The sequence below is a fragment of the Lissotriton helveticus genome, chromosome 7 (assembly GCF_964261635.1).
Source record: "Lissotriton helveticus chromosome 7, aLisHel1.1, whole genome shotgun sequence".
Taxonomy (NCBI): Eukaryota; Metazoa; Chordata; class Amphibia; order Caudata; family Salamandridae; genus Lissotriton; species Lissotriton helveticus.
The window spans coordinates 1,035,678,937-1,035,705,046 of NC_136068.1; the positions used below are offsets into that span (position 1 = coordinate 1,035,678,937).

Sequence of the window (26,110 nt, forward strand, 5' to 3'; positions counted from 1 at the left end):
GGTGGCAGTGCATCTGCCAGGCGAGCTAAACATCAAAGCAGACGCACTCAGCAGGCACTTCGAAGACCAACCAGACTGGGTGCTGCACGATGAGGTGGTGGCAGACCTCTTCCATCGGTGGGGTCGTCCCGAAATAGACCTTTTCGCAGACGACGTAAATGCAAAATGCCACGCCTTCGCGTCCGGATTCCATCGTCCAGGGACACGAGGGAATGCACTTTTGATGGACTGGTCCGGGACCTTTGCTTACGCTTTTCCTCCTCTGTCCCTGGTCCCGAAGGTGGTGTCCAAGCTCCTCAGATCAGACATGACCATGATCCTGGTAGCTCCGGATTGGCCGCGGCAGTGGTGGTCCCCGGACCTTCTTCATCTGTCGGTACTTCCACACAGGAGGTTGCCCTGCAGGCCAGACCTTCTGTCCAAGATGGGGGGGAGGATTCTTCATCCCAACCTTCCCTCCCTGAACTTAACAGCATGGCTCCTGAGGTCCTCCAATACGGACATTTGAATCTGCCTCCTGATTGTATGCATATATTGAGAGAAGCCAAAAGGCCCTCCACAAGAACGTCTTACTCGTTTAAGTGGAAGAGGTTTTTTCTTTGGTGTGGGGAACGTCACCTGGATCCGACCAAAGGCCAGGAGGATGTTATTCTCCCTTACCTCCTACACTTAGCAAGATCTGGTCTTAAGTATGCTTCCATCAGAGTGCATTTGTCTGCCATTACGGCCTATAGGAAGTCTCCTACGCTGCCTTCTTTTTTCCAGATGCAAGTGGTTAAGGACTTCTTACAGGGGTTAAAGAAAGTTTACCCCCCTGTTCGAAGCCCTTCTCCTCCTTGGGAGCTTAATTTGGTATTGTCCAAACTGATGGGTCCCCCGTTTGAACCAATACATAGGGCTTCCCTACAACATTTATCCTGGAAGGCCGCCTTTCTAGTTGCCATTACATCGGCTCGCAGAGTCAGCGAGATCCAGGCACTGTGCACCAATGAGCCTTAAACTGTGTTCCATCACAACAGAGTAGTGCTAAGGGCCCATCCTTCTTTTCTCCCTAAGGTGGTGTCTGATTTTCACATCAATCAGTCCATTTCCATACCGTCTTTCTTTCCTAATCCTGCATCCCCAGCTGAGCAGGCTCTTCACTCTCTAGACCTCAAGAGAGTACTTAAGTTTTACCTTAGCAGTACTAAAGGTATAAGAAAGACAGACCAGTTATTTGTCAACTATGGCGCTATGAGAACAGGGTTTCCTGCAGCGAAAAGATCCATTCCTAGATGGATTGTATCCTGTATCACCTTGGCTTACCAACTGGCGAAAAGGCCCTTACCTTTACCTCCCAAAGCGCATTCCACCAGGGGGAAAGCGGCCACAGTGGCTTTCTTGCATGACGTCCCTAAGTCTGAAATTTGCAAGGCTGCGACCTGGAAATCAGTTCATACCTTCACGAGGCACTACTGCCTAGAATCTGATTCCAGGGCTGATGCTCAAGTAGGCCAGGCCTCTTTGAGGCATCTGTTTGGATAGGGCTCTATCCTACCTTGGGTTTTTTGCCAGAGCGTTCTTATCATGTTTTTTCATGTATTTTCCTTTGCCCGCAGGGAGATGAGGTGAGGCTCGCTATTCTATTCTAATGCTTATGACTATTGATGACGATCCCCTGGAAGAGAAGGATTAGTTTCTTACCTGTAATCCTAGTTCTCTTCCAGGGGTATCCTCATCAAAGTCATAAGCAACCCTCCCGCCTCCCCGGGCAAAGGATTGCTATTTGTTTGGAGATATTGTTAGCCTATGTTCCATGGTTTATTCAGTCTCCGCAAAGAACATCTGACCCAACTGTCTCCCCTGAGGCATGATGGGAAGCTGGGAGTCAGGAGTGCCGTAAAGGCACAGTGTCAGTTTACTGCTATGCAGCTACAGGTTAGCTGTTCAGTCTTTTTAGACTGGGTATTTGCAATGCAGCCTGGGAGGTTTCTATGCTTTCAGTGGTTTATGAGAATTTCTACTATTTTCTGAGCATTAACCCCTTCGACTCTCATGACGAGCTGGGCTCGTCATGAGGTAGCCTCCTCGCACGCTCATGACGAGCCCAGCTCGTCATGAATAATGGGTTTTTGCATATTCCAGCACAGCAGGGGAAAATGCGCCGCAACGATGCGGTTAAAACAGTTTCTAAACAAGCTTTGCTGTTGTTTCTCATGTTTCTAATGCATTTCTTTCATGTATGTTGGAAATTCTTTACTGCATATTCAGCTCTGATATTTATTAGGCTGCAATTGCTTATTTGTATATATATATATATATATATATATATATATATATATATATATATATATATATATATATATATATATATATATATATATATATATATATATATATGTGGGGCACATATAATTTAGTGTTTCCGGGGTCCCGCGCATGGGCGGGAATATTCTAATGCTTATGACTTTGATGAGGATACCCCTGGAAGAGAACTAGGATTACAGGTAAGTAACTAATCCTTCCCCTCACTGAGTTTGGGGTTGCCGTCTGTCAACACCGCCTGCCTTTTGGGCCGTTACACCCACTCTCTGTGGGATACGGTTGCGGAAGTGCTGCCGCAGTGCCCGGCGGAGGCCCAGGCAAAGTTTACCCAAGCAGTAGCAGAGGGACGGGATGCAGCACGCTATTCCATTCAGTGTGGACTGGATACCACGGACTCTCTAGGCAGGCCGATTGCAACGACGGTGGCGATTCGCCGCCGCGCCTGGCTGAGGTCAGACAATTTTTCGGGGGATGTCCAAGCCTCCCTTATGGACATGCCCTTTGATGGCCGTCGCCTCTTTGGCGACAAGGAGCACAGTGTGCTGGAGCGTTTCATGGACTCCAGGGCTACGGCCAAGTCCTTAGCCCTCGGCCAACGCCAGCAAACGTCCGCCTTTTGTCCCTTTCTTGGCAAAGGAAGGGGCGCCCCCTCACGTCCAGCTAGCCACAGGCCACAGAACCAACCTCAACGCGGTCGCGGTAACCGCCGTGGCGGTGCTGGGGGACACCGGCAAGGCCAGTCCACACCTGCAGCATCTGCCTCAAAATCCTCCTAGTCCGAGTTTTCAGGCCCATTCGACGCCAGTGGGGGGCAGGGTTCGCCATCACCTCCTCCACTGGCGCTCATCATGTCGGACAGGTGGGTGCTGCAAATCGTCCGAAGGGGCTACTCCCTCTCCTTCGAGGCGACCCCTCCAGCCATGCCACCGCAGTACCACCGCATGTCGGGGGATCACTTGCAACTTCTGCAGGAGGAAGTTACGGCCCTATTGGCCAAGGGTCCGTTGAGCGCGTTCCTGGGCCAGAAGTAGGACTTGGTTGCTATTCCCACTACTTTCTGGTACCCAAGAAGGGCAAAGGAGGCCTACGCCCTATCTTGGACTTACGGAGCGTCAACAGCTTCCTCCTGAAGGAGAAGTTCAAAATGCTGACTTTGGCTCAGGTCCTAGCTGCCCTGGACCCAGAAGACTGGATGGTGGCGTTGGACTTGCAGGACGCGTATTTCCACAGCCCCGTCCTGCCCGCCCAGCAGCGTTACCTGCAGTTCACGGTAGTCAACGAGCACTTTCAGTTTACCGTGCTCCCCTTCGGCCTTACCAGCGCCCCACGGGTGTTCACGAAAGTGATGGCGGTGGTTGCAGCTCATCTGCGCAGATAAGGGGTTTCAGTCTTCCCCTATCTCGACGATTGGTTGTTGAAGGCGGGCTCGCCCCAGACAGTCGTCTCCCACCTCCAGACTACCGCCGACCTCCTGCACTCGCTGGGGTTCTCCATCAACGTGCCAAAGTCACACCTGTGCCCCTCACAGAAGCTCCTTTTCATCAGAGAGGTTCTGGACTCAGCGCAGTTTCGGGTTTATCCCCCTGAACAGCGGGTTCGGGATATTCAGGCTCTGATTCCGGTCTTTCAGCCTTTATCCCGAGTCTCGGTCAGGTTCACGCTGCGGCTCCTGGGGCTGATGGCCTCCTTCATTCTTCTGGTGCATCACGCCCGGTGGCGGATGCGGGCTCTGCAGTGGGACCTGAAGTGTCAGTGGGCACAGCATCAGGGCAACCTGTCCTACCACGTCCGGATCTCGGAGGGCACTGCAAAACAGTTGCAGTGGTGGCTCATGAACCGCGATTGGGTCAGCAGCAGATCTCTCTTCCTACCCCAACCGGAGCACGTAGAGGTGACGGATGTGTCCCTCCTGGGATGGGGGGCCACATGGGAGAGAGGGAGATCAGAGGCCTTTGGTCTCCGGCGGAGTCCCGGCTCCATATCAACCTTTTGGAGCTGCGGGCGATTCGGCTTGCACTGAAGGCATTCCTTCCCTCTGTCCGGGGAAGTGTAGTGCAGGTGTTCACTTTTTTTTGTAAACAAATTTTATTGAGTTTTTTTTTTTTACACACAACGTACAATCATCAATTACCCATCCTTTCTTACCCAACCCCACAATATGCAATCCCCTTGGTTACAGTTTCGGGGATGAGGTCAGGACGAGATACAGGAAAGTCTTACAAGGTCCAATAGTAAGGGCCTCAATGCATTCTCAGCCAATCCCCTGTTACAGACCCCTACAACCCTCCCCGGATCCCCATCATCGATGTTCGTAACTAGGTTCAGTTAGCAAAGGACGTGTGCGCAGGAGCTGCTGTGTGGTATTTCATGTAATGTGTCCGTCATGTGTCGGGGGCAGCCACCAGCAACGCTGCTAATCTGTTAATTCTTCATGTGGATCATAGTCCGCAATAGTTGTACTAGAGCGTCCCATGCCTGAGCCGCTTCCAACGCCTTATCATTGTGTTGCCTACGCGCAGCTTGGAATCTCAGCACACTCTCGCCGCTGGCCCATCTAAGAAACTCGTTCCTCCACCTAACGCCACTGGGTCCTATCGCTGCCTTCCAGCGCCTTGTGATTTCTCGCTTCGCCAGTATAAGCCCCATATCTATGAACTTGCTTGTGATCTTGTTCCTGGGGGTATGGGGAAACCAGTGCAGGACTCCCACCGCCATATCAAATACCAGGCCCCTCTCCGTAATGGCATTAAGAGTGTCTCCCACTTCCTTCCAATAAAGTACTAGGTTAGGACATGACCAAACCATATGGTCTAATTCCACACCTACCACCATACAGCGAGGGCACCCCGCTGAGTCCATATTGAAGTACTTGTTAATTTTTCCCGGTGTCAAATATGCTCGGTGAAGTATGTAGAAGTGCACCAGCTGGAATCTGGCGTTCCGCTTGCTTTTCCAAGCCCGTCGCAGGATTTGCGCCCACACCGTCTCAGGGATATCCTTTCCTATGTCGGTTTCCCATTTCGCCTTCAGTGCCTCCAAAGGCGGGAGCCCTTCTGTGGCCATTCTAGTATAGAGGCAAGTGACTGCCTTGACAGTCCCTGCCGCCATCATTGCATACTGACAGGCGATTGTATTCTTAGGTTCTGCCAGGCCTTCCTTCCAGTGTTTCTGTATTGCTCGCGTCAGCGCCGCATGTATTAGGAAGCCCCCTCTAGGCAGGTCAAACCGCTCCAAGAGCGCCGGGTATGGCAACAACTGTCCATCCTCATATAGATCGCCCACTACCTGGAGTCCTGCCTCCTCCCAATCCTAAAGCTGCGACCAATCGCCTCCATGTGGCAGCGCTGTAAGCATTGCCATTGGGATCTCTGGGGCATAAGGATGTAGTACGTTCGCATTACGCTGCGTTCTGTTCCAGCACAATCGGATAGTTTTTTCCTCCTGTGTCAGGTCTCGGAGGTTTAGTTTCTGCTGCAGGGCTATAAAGGAAAGAACGTGGCGAGGCATACCCCTACCTCTGTGCTGTTCCGGTCCCCTGAATTCTCACGCTATCTCTTGAGTGTATATCTGCAGTTGCGCTGCCAAGTAGTACAACTCGAAATGAGGGACTGCCAGTCCCCCCTCCAGTTTAGGCAGCAGCAAAGTCGCCAGCGCTACTCTTCGCCGTCCCGCTCCCCAAAGGAAGGATACGATCATGGATTTCAGGCTCCGGAATACAGCGGCCGGTATCCACAGTGGCAGCATTCTGAAGAAATAGAGGAACCTTGGGAGTGCCACCATTTTTAACAGTGCTATACGGCCTGCCACCGACAATGGGAGAGTTGCCCAGAAGTTCATGCTGCCCTGTAGCGCTCGCATTCCACGATTTATGTTACCCTCCAACAGATCAGTGGGCATGTGATAAATGTACACCCCTAGATATTTTAGGCAGCTGGGTTCCCATCGCACCCCTGTAATTGTGCGTGGTTGGGTCTCCCCTTGGCGGACGGGGAACAAGCACGTTTTGGACCAGTTTAATCTCAGGCCCGATATCTCACCAAACCTCTTCAGGAGCGCCTCAGCGCTCTTCAATGCTTCATCTGCATCTTCGAGGAAGAGCAGGAGGTCATCCGCGTATAGCGAAATGTAATGTCGCCCAGTTCTACTCCTTAACCCCCCAAAGTGGGTACCCGTTCGGATCGTCATTGCTAGGGGCTCCACTGCTAGAGCAAACAGCAATGGAGACAGTGAGCATCCCTGCCTCGTGCCCCTTTCCACCGAGTACTGCGGCGATATCAGTGTGCCTGTCTTTACTTTGGCCACCGCCGACGCGTAGAGGACTGTCGTCCATCTGAGGTAGTCTTCCCCCACTCCGAAGCGTCGCAGCACAGCAAATAGGTATTCCCATTCGAGGCTGTCGAACGCTTTTTCTATATCTACTGACAGGATCATGGGGCAACGAGCTTCCTCGTGGTGACCCTCCAGAAGCCGTAGTAAGCGACGTATGTTCGCGGTCATATTGCGCTTCGGAATAAATCCAGCTTGGTCTTCATGGACCAATGTGGTCATGTGGGCCAAGAGTCAAAACGCTAGGATGCTGCTGAAAATTTTATAATCAGTGGTCAGCATCGACAATGGTCGGTATGACGCTGCATCCCCGCTCTCTCTCTCCCCGGTTTCAATAGAGGTATTACTAAAGCTTCTCGCATGGACTGGGGCAACCGTCCCGTCTGCTTCGCTTCCCTGTAGACCTCGAGCAGCCTAGGCGCTAAGAGGTCAATGTGTTTGCTGTAAAACTCTATGGGCAGCCCGTCTAAGCCTGGAGTTTTATTATGCGCCATGCGCTTTATGGCACAGCGTATTTCCCCCAGGTAGATATCTTTACCTAGGTCTTTCGCTTGGTCGTCATCTAGCTCGGGTAAGCAGTGGCCGTCTAGAAAAACATCTATGGCTGGGGTGTTAGTTGGCAACGTTCGTTTATAGAGTGTTTCGTAATACCTCGTGAAGCATTGTAGTTTCCCAGTTTGGGAATAGACTTCTTCTCCGTCCACCGTACGCATCAATACTATTGGGGAGCTCCTCTTCGCCGGGTTGGCAAGCCAAGCCAACAGAGTCCCTGACTTGTCGCCATCAGCATGCGTCCTAGCGGTGTACGCCTTATAGTCGAAGCTGCGCAAACGTTCTGTTTCTGCTGCCACCGCCTCCTTCGCCGCACTGAGCTTTTCCTGGAATTCCGGGTGATCTGGTCTTAAGAGTTCTGCCTCCCGGAGTGATTTCTCAGCCCTGGTCAGCTCATCCAGGAGTACCCTGCGTACCCCCACATATTTTCCTATGCAGAACCCTCTCATGACAACCTTAAAGGCGTCCCACTCCATCGCCCTCGTCTCTGTCGTACCAGCGTTCTCCGCAAAGTACTGCTCGATTTCGCGCTGCCCGAAAGAGGGGGTCCTCCAACGTTTCGGGTCGCAGTCTCCAAGTAGGGACACTCGAAGCGCCGGGGGACCACCGCATGGTAAATAATAAATGGTTGTGGTCCGATAGTGTTCTCGATAGATATTCAGTGTGCAGAATCGCCGGCAGTACTGTTGGAGAGCACAGTATTGCGCCCAGCCTCACATGAAGCTCGTGTATACTAGAAAAAAAGGAGTAATCTCTGTATTGGGGGTGCTGTGCGCGCCAGGCGTCTATCAATCCCCATCTATTTTGCCACTACATTCTATATTTAGCTATGCGGTGTATCGGGGAATCAACCGGGGGGGGATGCGATCTGTCAAGGGCGACATCGAGGATCGAGGATCGAGTTAAACTTGCCCCCCAGTATTACCGTCTCGACTAGGAATTGCGCCAGGGACCCAGACAACCTTCCCAGGAAAGTCATCTGATCGACGTTCGGTGCATAAATACTACAGAAGCGAACATCCCTACCATGCAGTCGCCCCGCTACCACCACAAACCTCCCCCCCTGGTCTATGAGTTGTTTAGTCATCTGGAACAGAACCCCAGCTCTAATCCAAATTAAGGCACCCCTAGCAAAAGCTGAGTACGTGGTGTTATACACTTGGCCCCTCCACCTGCGCTGCAATGCCATTCCCTCGGACTTCGTCAAGTGTGTTTCCTGAAGTAGGGCAACCTGTACTCCCCGTCGTGTTAAATAAGCATGAATTTTGTGGCGTCGCGTCGTGGTGTGGAGTCCCCGCACATTCCAGGTCACACATCTCAAGTTTGCAGTTTCACCCGTCATCCCACACTGCTCCATGCAGCCCCCCGCCTCCGCTCCCCAAGCGGCCTAAGCATGATAAATCGACGACATTGATGAAGAGCCAACACCCCAAAACATCCCATATCCCCCCCCCCACACCCCCCCCCCAGAACAGGACCTAGCCAACTCCACCTAGCTCCCATCCAAACATCCCCAACTGCAACATTGGGCTAAACTAGCAGTAGTCACTGCAAGCGCGCCTTAAGGGCAAAGAGAGGGGGTTGGTAGCCAACAGGCAGTCGCCCAGCCTCCAGGTCCGCCGCTAATCGATCGATCGAGCCATAAACAATGAATCATCTCAATGGTAATCCCCCCCACATAGACAATCACACTCGCCCAATCAGAACATAGGAATGTGACCATCATTGTTCGTACACCGAACTCTTACAGATCACCGGGTGCTCCTCAATCCTCGTCCAATATTTCCTCCGCCGTCGCCGGGGTTATCACAGGCAAAGGCACACTGTCCGACTCTGACTGTTCAGTGTCCGAGCGGTCGCCGGCGTTTTCCGATCCCGCCTCCTCCTGCCGCAGGGGGCCCCGCTGACCAGACAAGGCAGTCACCATCTCCAAGGCCTCCTTTCGCTCCGCCACTGCCTCCGAAAGTGACGGTTTCCTCAGTCCTCTCTGTTGCGGAGTCGCCGAGACTTCCGCTGAGTCAGTTATTCGGCTCCCAATCTCGGCCGGTGTTCGAGGACATCCCTGCCAGATTTGTACAGTTCCAGCCAGGCACAGGCGTCGTCCGGAGTGTCAAAAAATCTAGTGGCTCCGTCTACTATGACTCGCAGCCTAGCCGGGAAAAGGAGAGAGTATTGCAGGCCTTCGGCTCTCAGTTCTCTTTTGACCCCCAAGAAAGTGGACCGTCGCCGTTGTTTCATAGGTATAATCCGGGAATATATTAACTTTACTGTTCTCCACTTGGAATGAGCCATTGACTCGTGCCTTCTGTAGTAGTAGGTCCCTATCTCGGTAATGTAATAGTCTTGCGATCACTGGGCGCGGGGGGCGTCCCTGTTGCGGTGGCTTGGCCGGGACCCTATGCGCCATTCAAGAGTGTAGAAAGGGGACAGACCCTCCGGCGCCACCACTGTCTGGAGCCAGTCTTCGAGATAACGAACCATATCTCGTCCCTCTACCTTCTCCGGCAAACCTACTACCCTGATGTTGTTCCGGCGGTTGCGCCCTTCGGCCTCCTCAGCTCGTCGCTCCAGTGCGTCAACACGGTCCAGTACGTTGGTCACAGTGGACGTGAGATCTTTGTCCGATAATTTGCCACGGTCGGCCCGCAGGAGACCCAACCCTGTAGCTACCTGCGCAATGTCCTGTTGTAGCGCTGTGCGGGTATCCGCTATTGCTGTTAGGATATTATCCAGTTGCTGTTGCATCTGAGGATCCCGCGAAAGTCCCAGGTCAGTGCGGTCTCCCCTGTCCGATGCTTTGGTATCCGATGTGGGTTGTGCACCACTCTTGTTCCCCTTGAGTTTACCCATGGTGGCGCCGAGGTGTCCGCCCCTACCAAGGTGGACCGGGTAATGGGGCCCGAAGACGGGGTGGGCCACGCAATTCGGGGCACCCAAATGTATGATCTCGTGTCCGTGCGTGACTCGTCTCCCGCGCAACGCTTATATGGGCCTTCAGAAGCAATGAGGGGTAATGGTTCCAAGTGGTGGTCGTTGAGCCCCTTCTTCTCCCGGCAGCAATCTGGGCCGGGTCGAGCACCCGTGCCACGGATCTCGGCCAGACCCAATCCACAAGTCACTTCTGGTGGTGTGCCGCGGTCAAATCGGCCCCTCAGGCGGGTGTCGCCATCCGAATCGCGGCCCCCTTGTCAGAGGCACCGTACCACCTCACTCTGGCCTCGCCCACAGCAGTGTGCACTTCTGGGTCCCCCTAATCGCCGCAGGTTTCCAGCTCGGGTCCTGAGTCCTTGTGCCTCCGCGCGTACCGGACGTCTGGGACTCTCCAAGGTCCCCGCTCTGGTGCACTGCCTCTCCGCCTCGCCTCCGTGGGAGCAGTCCGCCACCTTGTGTCCCACCGCAATGGCAGCACTCTCAGCGTGCGGCGTCCACCTCACAGCACCACTACTTCAGGCCAGAATCAAGAGCAGAGATCCCCAGGCATCACCACAGCACTCGGCCGCAACCTTCTCACAGCCGGATCTCCAGCCTCGCAGTGTGTGGTCTCTGGCACTCAAGTAGGCCCTTCTACATATACCTCTGCTGCAATCGGCGCCGGAGCCGCAGGACATCCAGGGGAACTCGGGACGGCGCCAGCAGCAGCCCGTTGTGCAGAGGTCTCGCACATATCACCGTCACCGCGGCCGGATCGCTGAGTGTGGACACGCTCCCCCTATGCAGGCTGCCGATCAGACCAGCTTCAGGCAGGGGGGAAAGGGGGGAGGGCAGAAGGCACTCACCGTCGTCCCGCCGGGCCGGGGAATGGGTGGGACACTCCCCTAGAGTCGGGAGCTCCTCCGCCGCTGTCCCAGCCTTCTCCGCTCCGTGTGTTTCCCGCCGGTGATGCAAGCGGGCCTTCGCGGTGACAAGCCTGTCGCGTTGGCTGCGGGGCGGAAGCCCATCACAGGTTCTATGTGCCGTCGGCAGTAAGTTCGTCGGTTAGATATCCCGGCGGCTAGCCATGGCGTTTTCCTTAAGTACCCCGGTTTACCCCCCGGGTCACAGCTCCTCAGAGGCAGCAGGCAGGTGCTCCGGGCATCGCAGCGTCCTCCGCGATCTCCGGCCGTCAGTGGGTGCAATGCGGAGCAGCAGCCGCCATGTTGATTTCGCTCGCCGGAGCACCCTGGGCTACTCGGCAGCAGTGTCCTCTAGAGCCACAGGGGCAATTAGACTTTGATCGGTGGGTTCTCGGTAGGGGAGTCCCTTCCCCCAGCTGATAGGATGCTCTGGGGGTGACCAGAGGCAATTCTGCAGGATAATTCAAGGCTCGATCCCGGAGCCGAGCGCTTAGGCGACCTCCACCATCGGCGCCCAAGTCACCCCCCGTAGTGCAGGTGTTCACGGACAACACCACCGCTATGTTGTACTGCAAAAAACAGGGCGGAGTGGGGTCATGGACCCTTTGTCAGGAGGCTCTGCACCTCTGGCAATGGCTAGAACACCAGGGCGTTTCCCTGGTGGTTCAACACCTGGCAGGTTCTCTGCATGCCAGAGCGGATGAACTCAGCCGCCGGTGCATGATGGATCACGAATGGCGTCTGAACTCAGACGTGGCGCAAGGCCTCTTTTGGCAGTGAGGAGAGCCTTGGTTAGATCTATTCGCCACCGAAGAGAATGCGCAATGTCATCGGTTCTGCGTGTTGGAATTTCCAAGGCTGCACTCGCTCGGAGACGCTTTTCGTCGCGAGTGGAGATGCGGTCTGTTGGACGCCTTTCCGCCTATACCACTTCTGCCCAGAGTGCTGAAGAAGATCAGGCGCCCAAGTCATCCTTGTGTCTTCGGACTGGACACGAAGATACTGGTATCCCGAGCTACTCAGCATGTCAGTCGATTCCCCGATTCGTCTGCATCTTCAGGAGGACCTTCTGTTGCAGCAGCATGGGACGGTCCTCCGCCCGAACCTGTCCAGCCTCCACCTCCATGCCTGGAGATTGAGCGGCGGCATTTGAGGCCATTTGGCTTGCCTCCTGAAGTCTGTGATGTGATTCTGGCAGCCAGGCGTCCCTCCACGAAATCGGTATACACCTGCAGGTGTAACAAAATGGTGGCATGGTACACAGCAAAGGCTGTGGATCCACTCTCTGCCCCCCTTTTGTGAGGTTCTCCTCTTCCTCCTTTCTCTTGCCCAGCAGGGCTCTGCTCTGGGCACTTTTAAGGGCTACCTCTCTGCCATTTCAGCCTTCTTGAGGCTTCCTGTTCAGCCTTCTCTTTTCAAGTCCCCTATTGTAAATAGATTCTTGAAAGGCATCACGCACGTTTCCTCCTGTTCCTTATGTGATACCTCAGTGGGACTTGAACCTTGTTGTAACCTATCTGATGTGCGCTCCTTTCGAACCACTTCACAATTGTCCTCTTCGTCTTCTGACTCTTAAAACTGCATTCCTGGTTGCCATCACCTCTGCCAGGAGAGTGAGTGAGCTCCAGGCTCTATCTTCTAAGCCTCCTTTCCTTTCTGTCCATCCACACAAAGTTGTTTTGAAAACTCGTCCTTCTTTCCTGCCAAAGGTGGTTATGGCCTTTCACATCGGGCAGTCCATCACCATGCTCATCTTCTTTCTGCCTCCGCATCCTTCGAAGGAGGAAGAGAGGTTTCGCTGTCTGGACCCAAAACGTGCGCTGTCCTTCTACCTTGATCGCACACACCAGTTCCGGGTGGACGACCAGCTCTTTGTTGGTTACGTGGGCGCGAAGAAGGGTCGGGCAGTGCACAAATGAACCATCTCTTGTTGTGCATTAAGGTCTGTTACTCCTTGGCTAGAAAGGAGCCCCCTGTTGGGCTGAGGGCCCATTCCACTCGGGCCACGGCAGCTACTACTGCCCTGGGTCAGGGAGTCCCCTTGCAGGACATCTGTCAGGCAGCTACGTGGGCCTCGTTGCACACGTTTGATAGACACTACTGCCTGGACAGCCAAGTCCGGAGAGATGGCTTTTTCGGCCATTCTGTTCTCCAGGACTTTCTGGTGTGATCTTGGTTCGCAGACCCACCACCGGGGTTGGTATTGCTTGGCTATCTATTCTAAGGTAAGGAATCTAACACTAACCTGTTTCTTTCAGACGCACTAGTTACTTACCTTCGGTAACGATATATCAGTAAGAAACAGTAGTTAGTGTTATATTCCTTACCGCCCCAGCCATCCTCCCCTTTCTGCAAACCGATATCTAGGGTTAAGGTATTTTCCCTTGAGGGCCCTAGTTTTTATGGCACCAGTGTCGGCCTCTGACATGGCTCTGCGTTCCTGGCGCGGAAAACTATGTACAAGAACTGACGTCAGCGCGCGAGAACAGCGTCTAAGTACTCCGTCATCCCGGCGATCACGACGACGGACGCGGAGCTGCAGACGACCCCTACCAACGTGCAGGGGTACTGCTACGCAAAACTTTCCAGAACCAGTCTGACGCCTGGGGATATTCTAAGGTAAGGAGTCTAACACTAACTACTGTTTCTTACAGATATATCGTTACCGAAGGTAAGTAACTTGTGAGTCATGATGTTTCTGTCATGAATTCTAGCAGTTGAGGTCAAGATTTTTCTGTGGTGGGGTAAGCAAGGTACCTGAAAACACCAACAGCAGACCAAGGAGACCTCGGTAACCAATGGTAGCCACAGCCAGTGCAATTGTTCCAGACTTGGTATTACCTCCTGAGCTTCTTCGACGTCGACGACTACGTCGAAGAGTGCGGCCGAAACACTCTATGCCGAACAGGCCGCCGAGATGGAGAGAAAAAAAAGCAGGCTCGAGGCTGAAATGGATAAGATCCTGCAAAGGAAAAGAGTTTGACGAAAAAATGAAAAGGTTCACGATTCCGTCGAAACCGCCGCTGATCTTGGCGATAGAGGAGGAAGAGGAGTTCGACGCCGAAGAACCGCCGAAAACTCCCGAGCCCCAGGAACACCTAGAGGAAGAGGGTCTATACTACGACGAGGAAGGCGACGATGACCTGCGGACGAGTTTCGGGTCTGCATCGTTTGTGGCACAGGACCTGGAGTGGCAGGATCTCGACGGCGAAAGCCCAGAAGAGCCTGTGGAGACGTACCCTTCGAGGCCTTCGCCGCCAGATGACATTGGGGTCTACAACATGGTCATCAGGAACGCGGCAACGGCTTATGGAGTCAAACTGGAAGAAAAAAAGGCATGCTTCCTCTTAGAGACCCTGCTGCCCACTAAAACAAGAAGTTAATTCCTCCCCATGCTTCAGAGTGTCCTGGACCAAGGGAGGGAGGCATTCAAGGACCCAGCGAACTGCAGGTCTGTCACACCTAGGACGGAGAATAAATACAAGTTCTCCTCTAAGGACCCCCCCTTACATCCAAGGATCCGTCACGGCGGACTCCATTATTGCGGCAAAAGCCAGGAAAAGGGCAAACGTCCCAACAACCTCAGGCCCACCACCAGACAAAGAGAGTAGGTGGATGGACCTAACTGGGAGAAAAGTAGAGAGGAACGCAGCGGTACAATGGCGCATTGCAAACTCTAATGCCCTACTAAACAGACATGCATACCAGCATTGGGACGAGGTCGGACAGCTACTCAAACACCTCCATGAGCAATACCAACAAAGAGCGTCACACCTGGTGGAGGAAGGCAAGCATATAGCAAATTCATGCCTGAAGTCAGCCTTGGATGGGGCAGACCCATCCAGCAGGCTCATGATGATCGGGGTCACAGAAAGAAGGCATGCTTGGCTGAGGATCTCAGGCTTGAAGCCGGAAGTACAGAACAACATGCTAAGCACCCCATTCAATGAAGAAACACTGTTCGGGCACCAGTGGATGAAAACCTCACCCAGCTCAAAAAGGAGAATGAGACCGCAAGGTCCATGGGGGCCTTGCAATTCAGAGGCATGAGAAGGGGTACCCCGACACGGAGACCAAACGGAAGCGGGGGAAACCAGCTGGGAACGTCACACCAGATATTACAGCAGGCCTACCAAGGTGACAATCAAGCGCAGCAGGGCCAGCAAAAACAGACCTGGCAGTACCAGCCTAGAGGCCAGTCCTTTCGCGGGAGGACGAACGGACGAGGGCAAACAAGAAGATGGGGCCAGCAACCCACCTCAAAGTGACTCCATCCACCAAGCATGCCCACCCCCACGATCCCTCTGAAGGTGGGGCACAACAAGGTCAACAAAAGAGGGTTACACGGACCAAGCATCAACGATCATGTAAAAACATTTCTTCCAGGAATGGAAGAGGATAACTACAGACAAATGGATACTCAACATCATACAGTTTGGATACTGCATAGGACTGGAAAAGAAACCACCAAACAGAAAACCAAAAAGGAAGGCGCACTCAGCAAAAGAAGTAGCGCTACTCCTAGAAGAAGCACAAGAACTCCTCCAAAAGGAGGCCATCAAACCAGTTCCATTCAGAGAAAGAAACAAGGGAGAGTATTTCCTAGAACCAAAAGTGGACGAAACGCTAAGACCCATCCTGGATCTAAGGTTCCTAAACCGATCCATAAAAACACAAAAATTCAAAGTGACATCCCTACAAGAGGTCATTCCTCAAATAAGGGTCGTAGACTTCATGTCCACCATAGACCTCAAAGATGCCTACCTGCACATTGCCATGAACAGGCAGCACAAACCTCTACTACGATTTACCATCAACAAAGAACACTACCATTTCATGGCCCTAGCCTTCGGACTAAAATCCGCACCAAGGGTCTTCACCAAATGCCTCGCTGCCGTGGCAGTGCACCTATGGAGGGAAGGGATTCATGTATACCCTTACCTCGACGACTGGCTAATAAAAGCAGGTTCCCACAGGACATGCAAGGAACACGCACAGCGGGTCACAGAAACACTGACGGACCTGGGATTCTCCATACACTAGGGGAAATCCTCAATGGAACCAGAGCAGGTGAAGATGTTCCTAGGAGCACAGATCAACACCATACAGAGCAAGGTGTTCCCATGCCCTACTGAAGGAGACACGCCACTACCAGAAGGGGCGAGCTCTGACAGTGAGGACAGCGAGCAAGATCATGGGGATGATGGCGTCCTGCATACACTTGGTCCCCAATATACGGCTCCACACAAGACCATTCCAGAAATGTCTGCAACAACAATGGTCACAAGCTACAGGAAGTTGGGAAGATCTAGTGGTTGTAACGCACGCAGTGCAGGAAGAGATAACATGGTAGAACAAGGAGAACATAACAAAAGGGAAGCCATTAACACCACCAACCCCAACGGGGACCATCACCACAGACGCATCCCAGATGGGATGGGGAGCACATATGAACAAGCTCAAAGTGAGGGGTCTGTGGACCCCAGCAGATGCGATCAGACACATCAACTACCTGGAACTGAAGACCGTGCTCCTCGCCCTGAAGGCCTTCCAGAAACAACTTTACAACCAGAGAGTGTTGATACAAACAGATAACACAACAATGATGTTCTACATTAACAAACAGGGAGGAACACAATCAGTGGCACTATCCAACCTAGAGCAGGAAATATGGAGATGGGCCATCCCACTCAAAATAGACCTACTGGCCATACACTTACCAGGGAAGGACAATGTGGAAGCAGACAGGCTCAGCAGACAGACATCAGCATCTCACAAGTGGGAGCTCAATGCACAGGAAACGCAGAGGCTATTCAGGAGGTGGGGAACACCAACAATAGACCTATTTGCAACACACCAGAATGCAAAAGGCCAATACTTTGCATCGAAGCAACCAGAGGAACAATCCCAAGGGAATGCCCTATGGTTAAGCTGGTCAAAAACATTTGCCTATGCTTTTTCCCCCCGATACCACACAATGTACTCTGCAAGTGCAGAACCAGCAACATGACACTGATCCTGGTGGCACCACAGTGGGCAAGGCAGACCTGGTACTCACAAATAATGGAAATGGCGCAGGAAACACCACACAAGTTCAGGACAAGAAAAGACTTCCTCTCCATGCAAAACGGAGAAGTACTACACCCAGAGCCAGAGAGCCTCAGCCTAGCTGCATGGCTCCTGAAGACATAGAATTTGCACACCTAAGGCTACCGGAGACGAAGACTGCCTTTCTAGTGGCAATCCCCTCACTACGCAGGGTAAGCGAATTGCAAGCGCTAACACTGCAAGAACCCTACATTCAAATACACAATGATAGGGTGGTAATGAGAACTGACCCACACTTTATGCCAAAGGTGGTGTCTAGGTTTCACATGAACCAGACAATACTAGTACCAAGCTTCTTTCAGAAGCCATCCACAAGCGCAGAGAGGGCACTGCACACCCTCGACGCTAGAAGAGCAGTAATGCATTACATGGAAAGAACTAAAGAGCACAGGAAAACAAAGCAGTTCTTTGTGTCCTTCGCAAGCAGTTTCCTGGGTAGACCAGTAACGAAGGGAACCATCGCACGGTGGATCGCACAAACTATACAATTCTGCCACAAACAGGCAGGCCAAGAACTAGCAGGGGTGGCAGGAGCCCACTCTACCAGGAAGAAGGGAGCAACAATAGCCTTCCTGGCTAACACACCCATTTAAGACATATGCCTGGCGGCTACATGGACTTCAGTGCACAGGTTCACTAAGCACTACTGTGTGGATCTACAAATGAACAAGGAAGCACAAGTAGGACAGTAGGTGCTTCAACATATATTCAACAACCAACGCTCTTCTTCCACCCAGCCGCCACAAACATAACAAAACCGCTACAAAGTCTATGCACAGCATAGTGAATCCAGAAAGATTCACGCTGCAAAACGAATAGTTTCTTAACTGTCGGTGTAGTTTTGCAGCTTTTTCTTCTTTCTGGACTCACTAGCGAACCCACCCACCTCCGCCAGAAAGATGAGGCAGGAGAAGAAGGTGGAAATACAAAAACAGGCACCTTAAAGGACAAAGCGGAAAAATCACTTACTTTGAGGAAGGACTAGAAAACATTGCCAAAGGATTCACAAACAGAACACAAAAACAAGAAGAAAAAAATCCGAAGATGGCGCCCAAAGGTGGTAGCTTCCACAGGAAGTGTGCCGACGTCACAGAAAGTACACCAAAAGGTGGGACGTCGACGCCCACCTGGGCTACAAAAAAAGAAAGAAAAGACTATGATTCCGGACCCAACCACTAGACCGCGGAATAATACACAGCGTCGTGAATCCAGAAAGATCTTCAAGCTGCAAAACTACACCGACAGGTAAGAAACTATTTGTTTCTGTTTGGTGAGCTTGAGGAGTGAAGTCCAGTGGTGCCAATAGTTAGGGCTGGTCCGCTTCTGTAGTATTGCATGTTTGATTCTTTTTTTTTATATGGCTGTATTCCTTGGTTGCTTAGTCTGCTGCATCATAATACTATTCCTGTGCTGCTCTATTCATAGCTGCATGAAAGGTGAATTAATTCAAGGCATTTCTTAGCATAAGAATATATTCATAAATGAATATTAAGCAAGGTAGACATCTCAAGGTGTTAGAAAGTGCAAAAACTGCCTTAAGCTGATTGCAAAAGGTATCAGAACCACAGTGGCCCATACTGCCATGGTGGGTGAGCGGCAGATTTCTGACACTTCCTTCAAAATAACTAGCCCAGGTGACTCTAGAGTAAGGGCCTAATTTAGATCTTGGTGGAAGGGAGTACTCCGTCATGATATCCCGTCCGCTGTGTTATGATCCCGTTATATCCTGTGGAGATCGTAATACTGCGGGCAGGATATCCATCACCTTTGTGACGGAATATTCCATCTGCCGAGATCTAAATAAGACCCTAAGTCTTTATCCTTTTATTTGTAACCAATAGGAGTACTAACACTTTAAAAAAATACTTTATAATGATTGTTGTGGCTGGGACTTAAGATCGAACCATTAACCGGTCTAGAAATGGCAATTTAGGGAATGACTTCATGCAATTAACAGTGACACTGGGCGAATGCTGGACTGAGGTTGTGTGATGACGGTGATAATAGTGGATGCGGGGATAGAGAGTGAAAATTGCTTCAGACGGGTAAGATGTGCCAAGGCAGTGGGGTGTCATCAAAACGGGGCACATCAGTTTGATGTCTCCCCCTTTAAAGTAAAATTGGGTAAAGGGTGACTAACAAAGACCAGACTGATAGAATATCCCTATAAGATTGGACAATATTCCTGAAAGAAAGCAACATCTTAGACAGACTGATACCACATCCCTTAAGGTCTATCACAGATCTCTTCATCCTTTTCCAGGGCGTGTCTCCACTGTCCTTCTTGGTGATTCTCACAGACTCTTTGTGTACAGTTTTTGTGTATTTTTTTTTAAAAATCTGTTTGAAACCGAAGAGAAAATACGAAAAGGAAAATAAACAAGAAGAATAGCTATGTTTCTAAAGGGAATGTTTACTTCATCAATTATGAGGCACAATTGCAAACAAGCACTGAACGCTCGGGAGGTTAACACACTGTTCCCTGGAACCAGCATCCCCCATTGATCTTTCACAAAGAAATATAACATCTTACTTAGTATACTATACTTTGTGCTGTGTACAGAATGTTGCACAATACACGATTTATGACTTTAGTCCTAAGATTTTAACATCTTTAGATTTAAATAAAAAAATATATATATATATATATTGGGTTCGCCTCGTCTACTTTGCAGAGCGTGATTGCATCTGAAGGACAATTCCACTTCATATATTTATATTTATATATAATATATAATTTGATCAAGCCCCTTTAGTATTGTATGAGGTCTGCAAAGTTTTTATGTGTGACTTGATTATTGTCGTTACAGGGTTCCCTAGAACTTAGGCAGAATCATAGTTTTGGAAAACAATAATACATTCTGAGAAAATGTAACATGCTTGTTTGTAACTCACTTCAGTCTCACACAGGACTTGAATTGTGGTTCTGCCAGTCTGAGCACCCAGCCATATAAATGACACAAAAAAAAGGTTAAACTTGGAAACTATATAACTGAAAGAGACACGTTAGTGATATATTCCTTACCTTAGAATATCCCCAGGCGTCAAGACTGGATCCGGAAAATTTTGCGTAGCAATACCCCTGCGCGCCGGCAGGCGTCGTCCGCAGCTCTGCGTCCATCGTCGGCGTCGTTAGCGCCGTAATGACGTCGTCGGAGTACTTAGACGTCGCCCTCGCGATCCGGAGAAGCTCTACCCCTTAGTTATTTTTTGACTAACCTTTTTGATCTATTTGATCGTTTCTCTACTCGAGTCTTCGACTCCTACGGTGCCGGTAGGGATGCCCCGGTTCAAACCCTGTTCCAAATGCAACCAACTGATGTCGGTTACCGACCCCCATAGCCGGTGTCTTTAGTGTCTAGGCCTCGACCACGACGACCTCACCTGCTCCGACTGCCGGGCCCTGACATCCAAGGCTAGGCGGGAGCAGTCCCGCAAGCAACTGGAGCTTCAGCAGTCGGCCCCGCGCTGCTCCAGGTCCCGGTCCCACAGGAGGTCGAGGGACAGGTCGCGGGGTCGGAGCCCTCGTAGCTCCGGGAGTCGGCATCGGTCTTCAGCATCCTCCTCAGGTAAGAGGCATGAGAGGTCCGGGAGACGTCATCGATCTCCCGACCCACCACGACGCGGCCGGCTCCGACGGTGTCGCGAACGTCGCCACCTGCCCCACACCTTCTGGTCCCTGGGCACGGTGCGACGCCAGAGGAGGTTGAGCGGTACCTCATGGCCCTGAGGTCCCTTCCTCCTCCGCCGGGTTCCGTGGCGCCTCCGGGCCCAACGGTCCCGGCTGGAGGGCCTAGCGGGTCGGGTGCTTCGGCTCCGACGCCGGCGCTGCCGGCGACTTCGGTCCCGGCGCTGCAGGCCCTCGCTGGATCCGGTTCCGGATCCGGGTCGTCGCCGGTCGACCGCGCCGGTCCTGCGGGTGTCGCCCCCGGCGCCGCCTACGGGCGATGCTGTCCCCACTCTTACCCTCGATTCGGTGCCGGAGCGGCGCCGCTCTCGACGTCGTATGGAGATTTCTATTTCCACGAACTGGCCCCATCTGTTGACCCTGAACTACAGGAGATGGGTGATTGGGAGGGGTCTGTGGACCCTCTGGCACAGGAGTGCCAGTCTCAACAGGACTGGACATATGAGCTTGGGGAGGCCAGTGGAATTGACACTTCGCTAGACACTGGATTTGTCTCCCCTCCCACCGTGGCTACGGAGGAGGGGTCTGCCTACAGTGTAGTGTTGACACGGGCGGCCAAGGACTTGGGCCTGACGCTCCCCGTCACGGCTGTGAGGACTAACCTCCTCACTGAGGTCCTTAAACCGCAAGCATGCTCCAATGAGCCTCTGCTGCCGTTTAATGAGGCCTTGTGTGACGTTCTTGTGGGCACTTGGTCCAAGCCCGCCACAGGCCAGCCTGTGGATAGGAACGTGGCCAGACGCTACCGCCCGGCCCCGGGCGACCCCTGCTTTTTGTCCACCCATCCCACCCCGAGAGCCTGGTCATCCAGGCCTTCACTTCCCAGACCGCATTCCCGACGGCTCCGTCCGATCGGGAATCCAAGAGGTACGAACAATTCGGAAAGAAAGTGTTGTAGTCCCTGAGCTTGGGACTGCGGTCAGTCAATACCGCATGCCTCTTGGGCCGCTACACCCACACCCTGTGGGACACGGTCGCGAACGTGCTGCCACAATGTCCGGAGGAGGCCCGGCTAAACTCGCCCAAGCCCTTGCGGAGGGTCGAGATGCAGCGCGCTATTCCATCCGGTGTGGGCTGGATACCACGGACTCACTGGCCAGGACGATGGCAACGACGGTGGCGGTTCGACGCCACGCCTGGTTGAGGTCCGCCAACTTTTCGGCCGATGTCCAGGCCACACTCCTGGACATGCCGTTTGATGGCCGTCGTCTATTTGACGACAAGGCAGACCATGCGCTTGAGCATTTTAAGGACTCCAGGGCTACGGCCAAGTCCTTGGGCCTCTCTGCCCCACGCCAGCAAATGGGTGCCTTTCGCACCTTTCGTGGCCAAGGAAGGGGCGCTCCCACACGTGCTGCCAGCCACTTACTGCAGACTGCTACACAGCGCAGTGGGAGGTGTGGAAACCGCCGTGGCGGCGGTCGGGGACAACGGCGAGGCCAGTCCACACCTTCCCCTGCAGCACCCGCCTCAAATCCCTCCTAGTCCGTGCTTTCAGGCCCATGTGAAGCCAGTGGGGGGCAGGGTTCGCCATCACCTCTTCCACTGGTGCACTGTCACGTCGGACTGGTGGGTGCTGCAAATCGTCCTAAGAGGCTACTCCCTACACCTCGAGACGACCTCTCCAGCCATGCCACCGCAATTCCACCGCGTGTCGGGGGATCACTTGCGACTTTTGCAAGAGGAAGTTACGGCCCTCTCGGCCAAGGGGGCCGTCGAGCGCGTTCCTGGGCCGGAAGTAGGGTGTGGTTGTTACTCCCCCTACTTTCTGGTACCCAAGAAGGGCAAAGGGGGCCTACGCCCTATCTTGGACCTACGGAACGTCAACGGCTTCCTCCGGAAGGAGAAGTTCAAATAGCTGGCTTTGGCTCAGGTCTTAGCTGCCCTGGACCCCGGAGACTGGATGGTAGCGTTGGACTTGCAGGACACTTATTTTCACATCCCCGTCCTGCCGGCCCACCGGTGTTACCTGCGGTTCACGGTAGGCCTCGAGCACTTTCAGTTTACCGTGCTCCCCTTCGGCCTTACCAGTGCCCCACGGGTGTTCACGAAAGTGATGTGATGGCGGTGGTCGCAGCTCATCTGCGCAGGTTGGGGGTTTCAGTCTTCCCCTACCTCGACGACTGGTTGTTGAAGGCAGGCTCGCTCCAGACAGTCATCAACCACCTCCAGACTACGGCCTATCTCCTGCACCTGCTGGGGTTCTCCATCAATGTGCCGAAGTCACACCTGTGTCCCTCTCAGAAGCTACTCTTCACTGGAGCGGTTCTAGACTCGGCGCAGTTTCGGGTTTATCCTCCCGAACAGCGGGTTCGGGATATTCAGGCTCTGAATCCGATCTTTCAGCCTTTATCCCGACTCTCGGTCAGGTTGACGCTGCGGCTTCTGGGGCTAATGGCCTCCTGCATCCTTCTGGTGCATCACGCCCGGTGGCGGATGCGGGCTCTGCATTGGGACCTGGAGTTTCAGTGGGCCCAGCATCAGGGCAACTTGTCTGACCATGTCTTGATCTCGGAGGGCACTGCAAGACAGTTGCAGTGGTGGCTCACGGACCGCGATTGGGTCAGTGGCAGATCCCTCTCCCTACCCCAACCAGAGCACGTAGTTGTGACGGACGCGTCCCTCCAGGGCTGGGGGGGCCACATGGGAGAGGCAGAGATCAGAGGCCTCTGGTCTCCGGCGGAGTCCAGCTCCATATCAACCTTCTGGAGCTGCGGGCGATCCGACTTGCACTGAAGGCATTCCTCCCCTCTGTCCGGGGGAGTGTAGTGCAGGTGTTCACGGACAACACCACCGCCATGTGGTAGTGCAACAAACAAGGCGGGGTGGGGTCGTGGACCCTATGCCAGGAGGCTCTGCGTCTCTGGCAGTGGCTGGAACATCAGGGCGTGACCCTGGTGGTTCAACAGCAGGTTCTCAGAATGCCGGGCGGACGAACTCAGCCGTCGGTGCATGATGGATCACGAATGGCGTCTGAACTTTCCGCAGTGGGGAGAGCCTTGTTTAGATCTATTCGCCACAGAAGAGAATGTCATCAGTTCTGCGCGTTGGAATTTCCAAGGCGGCACTCGCTCGGAGACGCTTTTCGTCGCGAGTGGAGCTGCGGTCTATTGTACGCCTTTCCGCCTATACCACTTCTGCCCAGAGTGCTGAAGAAGATCAGGCGTGACCGGGCCCAGGTTATCCTTGCGGCTCCGGACTGGACACGAAGATATTGGTATCCAGAGCTACTCAGCATGTCTGTCGATCTCCCGATTCGCCTGCCTCTTCAGGAGGACCTTCTGTCGCAGCAGCAGGGGACGGTCCTCCACCCAAACCTGTCCAGTCTCCACCTACAAGCTTGGAGATTGAGAGGCGACAGTTGAGGCCATTTGACTTGCCTCCTGAAGTCTGTAATGTCATTCTGGCAGCCAGGCGTCCCTCCACAAAGTCGGTATACGCCTGCAGGTGGAACAGATTTGTGGCATGGTGCACAGCAAAGGCTGTGGAACCACTCTCTGCCCCCCTTTCTAAGGTTCTCCTCTTCCTTCTTTCTCTTGCCCAGCAGGGCTCTGCTCTGGGCACTATCAAGGGCTACCTTTCTGCCCTTTCTGCCTTCTTAAGGCTACCTGATCAGCCATCCTTGTTCAAGTCCCCAATTGTAAATAGGTGTTCGAGGCATGTGGGCTGCTAAATTCATATCTGTAGCATAGATCGCCGCCTAGTGTTGGGTCCGGATGATTGCACATTTTTGTCCTGGAAGAGTCTTCGAAGTATCACGAGATAGGTGGCTCCTCCCCTGGACTACAGTGCGCATGGGCATCGACTCCATCCCCAGATTGTTTTTTTCCGCCATTGGGTTCGGATGTGATTTCGACGTCTCCCGTTCGGAATCGTGATAGAACTTTTTCAAGGCCAAAAGGCCTTCTTTGCACCGTCTGTATTGTTCGCGTTCGGTCCCGTCTATCTTCCAGCTCGTGGAGTCGGATATCCGGGGGGTCGTGAGACTCTTCGGTGATCGGGGCCTAGTCGACGCAGCAAGACTTCGACGGCATGGAGCGGAGTCCATTCAAGAAATGTCCCGTGTGTGGATCCAAGTACCCACACATTGACGTCCATCCTGTGTGCAACAAGTGCCTGTCGCCGGACCACGACGAGGCCAACTGTATGGCCTGTTCCAGATTTCGATCGAAGAAGACGATCAAGCTTCGGCGCGTGGCGCGCCTTGAGGCCCAGCGATCAGCTCCAGCACCGGTGGACATCTTTGACGACCCCGCGGAAGACTAGCAAGTGCGTCACCTGCAGATTTCCCCTACCCCGGTGGAGGTCGAGTCCGACGACGGAGCGGACGTCCACAGTCCCGACATTGAAGAAATCGTCGAGAAGGTAGGGGACGACGACGACGCATATGGGGCCATGGAAGATAGCTCGGAGGAAGAGCTATGCCCCGTTCGTACTCTTACAAAGGCTCAGGTCACAGGATCGCCACGCGGCCTTACCCAAGACCTTACACCTCAATCCACGGCCCCGCCTTCCGGCCCGGCTACGGACACCTCCGCGGAGCCGCCATTACTGAAATCGAAACCGAAACCCTCGGTATCGATGAAAACAAAGATGGCCGACACCCAATCGAAACCGAAGACGTCTGCTCCGGTGCCGACGCCGTCGTCTTCGGGGGGCCCCAAACAGATGCACGCTGCCGACCAGGTTAAGGTGCCGAAGGTGGTTAAGGAGCCAAGCTCGAAGAAGCCCGTCGAGCCGGTGTCCACCAAGGTGGACAAGCCGACGCCCAAGAAGACTGTCGAGCCGGCATCGGGACAGTCTGTCGCGCCGAAGACCAAGGGGCCCGTTGACGCGAAGTCGGTGAAGGGCGCAGAACAAAGGTCTGGGGCCGTGACTCCTAAAGGAAAACCTATCGATCCGAAGCCATTGGTATCGACGTCTGCGGCAGTGGACAGTGATCGAGGCGCACCAGTCAAGAGTGCTCCTGCGCCTCGTCCGGACACACACAAGTCAGCCGCGCTCGGGTCTTCCCCAGGAGGCGGACCGAGGACATCGGTCGGATCGACGAAACCGTCCGCTTCCTTTACGAAGCAGGTCTCGGACTCCCTTAAGCGCCTTAAGCACAAGGCTTTGGCATCGGAACCGAAGACTCCTTCCGCACCGAAGCCGGCAGACCCACCGAAGACCACATCGGCGCCGCTCCTCTACACGTTGCCGCCTAAGGTGGCGCCGAAGGCCTTTGCACCGCGGTCGGTGCCCAAGAACGCTGTGTCGACGTCCACTCCACCGGCTGGGACTGTAGGTCATCGACACCCTT

General features: G+C 53.4%; 1 protein-coding gene across 1 annotated transcript in view; it reads left to right on the top strand.

Annotated features, from left to right (window-relative positions):
• The window catches only part of SIRT7 (sirtuin 7), a 103,515-nt gene that overhangs the window by 51,375 nt on the left and 26,030 nt on the right, over nt 1-26,110 (top strand). The gene's annotated exons all lie outside the window — the stretch shown is intronic.